The following is a 3,465-nucleotide window of genomic DNA, read 5'->3' on the forward strand; positions in this document are numbered from 1 at the left end:
TGTAGATTGCTCTAGGTAGCATTGACATCTTCACAATATTTGTTCTTCCAATCCATGAGCATGGAACGTTTTTCCATTTCTTTGTGTCTTCCTCAATTTCTTTCATGAGTATTTTATAGTTTTCTGAGTACAGATTCTTTGCCTCGTTGGCTAGATTTATTCCTAGGTATCTTATGGTTTTGGGTGCAATTGTAAATGGGATCGACTCCTTAATTTCTCTTTCTTCTGTCTTGTTGTTGGTGTATAGGAATGCCACTGATTTCTGTACATTGATTTTATAACCTGCCACTTTACTGAATTCCTGTATGAGTTCTAGCAGTTTTGGGGTGAAGTCTTTTGGGTTTTCCACATAAAGTATCATATCATCTGCAAAGAGTGAGAGTTTGATTTCTTCTTTGCTGATTTGGATGCCTTTTATTTCTTTTTGTTGTCTGATTGCTGTGGCTAGGGCTTATAATACTATGTTGAATAGCAGTAACACCTAGTCTTCTTAAACATTTTTAACATCTGCACTGTCTTTCAGAGGCTTTAAGTCTCTGTAGAGGATATTTTTGGACATTCTGGTTTTTTTTTTAAGATTTATTTACTTATTTTGAGAGAGAAAGCATGGGTGAGAGGGAGAGGGAGAGAGAATCTGAAGCAGACTCCACACTGAGCACAGAGCCCAACGTGGGGCTCGACTCACAACTGGGAGATCATGACCTGAGCTGAAACCAAGAGTCGGACGCTTACCCGACTGAGCCACCCAGATGCTCCTGAAACTTCTGTTTGTTATCATCCAATTTTGGTGAGTTAGGAAGAGTGAGGTGAGGCAAGTTCTGTGTATCAGAATCTTCCTCTTCAGATGGTTTTCCCCAACCCTGAGGAAAAAAAAAAGAGAGAGAAACCAAAGTATGTTTGAAGTTTAGATAATACATATGGTTTGCTCAGAATGGCTCAAAACATGAATTTTATTTCCTCACATGCAGTTCTTCCTCTTGCCCCTATACTTGTCCAGTATAACCCATGACTTTTTTTGGTATCTCTGAAGTAGAGTAAGTCCCTGGTCAGTAACAAAAATATCCAGTTCCCTGTCATAAACAAAACTTTAAGCATGGCTGAATGGTCATTGTTTTCTCCCTTTTCTAGCATGGGCCTGCTGTAGGGAGAGAAGACAAAGGGAAGTGGTCACTTGCTTTCCTCTTTCCCATCCTCATTTCAATTCCTCCTCTAACCAAGTTGCTAAAGGAAGGAGAGGAGGGGAGGGGATAGGAATGTTCTTACTTGACCAGTGTTGCTGTGAACTGATGTCTGCTCTCTGGCCCTGCCAGGTGTCTAAACCTCTTTCTTTGTTGTTATGGGTGCTTTGGAAACCACCTCCCTTCTTCCTGAGGGCTCTCTTACCTGCAGCTCAACTGCCAAGAGTCAAGGCATCCCTATTCCCGGAGGTCTCTTACTCCTTCTCTGCCCTGAAACTGGCACAATCTCCAACTTCCCTTCCTGTAGACCTTCCTAGACAGGCGCTTTGCTGTTAGGGTTTAGTTGCAGCCCACAGAAATCCCTCTAGATCGGGGCGCCTGGGTGGCTCAGTCATTAAGCATTTGCCTTCAGCTCAGGTCATGTTCCCGGGGTCCTGGGATTGAGCCCCGCATCAGGTTCCCTGCTCGGCAGGAGGCCTGCTTCTCCCTCTCCCACTCCCCCTGCTTGTGTTCCCTCTCTCGCTGTGTCTCTCTCTGTCAAATAAATAAATAAAATCTTAAAAAAAAAAAAAAAGAAATCCCTCTAGATCATTTAAATGGAAGGAGCCTTACAACCAGGTTATAGGAGGCCGACAAAAATTGTTTGGAAGGGCTATGTTTGGAAGGGCTAGAAGAAGAGGCTCTAGGCAAAGCTTCTAGAAACAGCTACCAATGCCAGGATTACATCTCCCTTGTGGTCAGGAAAGCTTTCACCGGCAGGATGAAATCTCTCTTGATTTGAGATGAAGAGACAAGCTCTCCAAAAATTCCTGGATCACTTTTAACATTCTGTTACACTGCTAATAAAACCCTAACTTGGTCTGGGAATGAATCAAAACTGATTCAGGCCTTCTTTGCCAGGGACTGCTCTTGTGGGCATGGAACCCAGTTCTGGCCAATAAAGGGAACTCTACTACGGGATTCTGGGCGACATTTTTCTCCCTGATGACAAAGAAGCCTTTGAGGCAAAGTCCTTTTTTTTTTTCTTGTCATGCAATCCCTGTCCTCTGCTCTCACTTTTTTTTTTTTTATTTGAGAGAGAGAGAGCACAGAGGGAGAGGGAGAACAGACTCCCTGCAGAGTGGAGAGTCCGACGTGGGGCTCGATCCCAGGACCCTGAGCCGAAGGCAGATGCCCAACTGACTGTGCCACCTGGGAGCCCTGTCTGTCTTCACTTCTTGTATTTGGTGTTGTTGCATGTAGACCTGTTTCTTAGAGTTGTGACAGCCATCCCATGAAACAATGGGGCAAAATGTCTGAGGATAGAAGCCATCCACTGAGAAGGGAGAATGTGGATGGATGAGAAGTGATCAGGTCCTTGATGGCACTGCTGAACTGCACACCAAACTAGGACCAGCTACTGTCAGGGATGTTGTCAAGTGAGACCATGAAATGCTTTGATTACTTAACCAATTATTCATCAGGCATTCTGATACTTGCAACCAAAGACATGTTGACCAATACGCAGTCTCCATCTCTGGAACCTGTGATAAGTTCTGAGAGAGGATGAGAGAGCCAGTCCAGGCCTAGGAAAAAGATGCAAAGGCAGCCCAATTCAGCAAGTAAGTATTTTCATGTTTCTGCACACTTGGGACTTTCTGAGCAAGTTTCACCAGAACCTGGGTTAAAGAACAAGCCGTAGAAGTTAAAATATGACCGTGGCAGAATATAGTGAGAAAACTGAGAGCTTTCCCTCCTGGATGTATGTATTTACCTTTCAGAGTGGGACACAACCTGAAACCAGGGAGACATCCCAGGAGGTATAGACCAGGAGAGGCTTCTCTTGTCTTCCCCCTGGAGACATTTACAGTTGACCCTCGGACAATACAGGTTTGAACTATGCAGGTCCACTTACATGCAGATATTTTTCAATAAATACAGTACTGTAAATGTATTTTCTCTTATGATTTTCTTAATAGTATTTTCTTTTCTCTAGCTTACTTTCTTGTAAGAATACAATATATAATACATATAACATGCAAGATACGTGTTCATCGAATTTATATCATCGGTAAGACTTCTGGTCAACAGTAGGCCATTAGTAAGTATTAAGGAAGTCAAAAGTTATATGTGGATTTTCAACTGTGCAGTGGTCTTTACCCCAACCTCCCAGGCTGTTCAAGGGTCTAACATATTTATATTCCAGAAGGTAAGAACCCAGGACCTTTCCCTTCTCTTTCTAAGGAAAATGAGTATACCATAGGCAGCAAACGTTTGTCTTCCTTTCTCAGGAAGGGAGGGGTGAGAG

This window comes from Mirounga angustirostris, unplaced genomic scaffold, assembly GCF_029215605.1.
Source record: "Mirounga angustirostris isolate CCGP_5_RB_7025 unplaced genomic scaffold, mMirAng1.0.hap1 SCAF_2, whole genome shotgun sequence".
NCBI lineage: Eukaryota > Metazoa > Chordata > Mammalia > Carnivora > Phocidae > Mirounga > Mirounga angustirostris.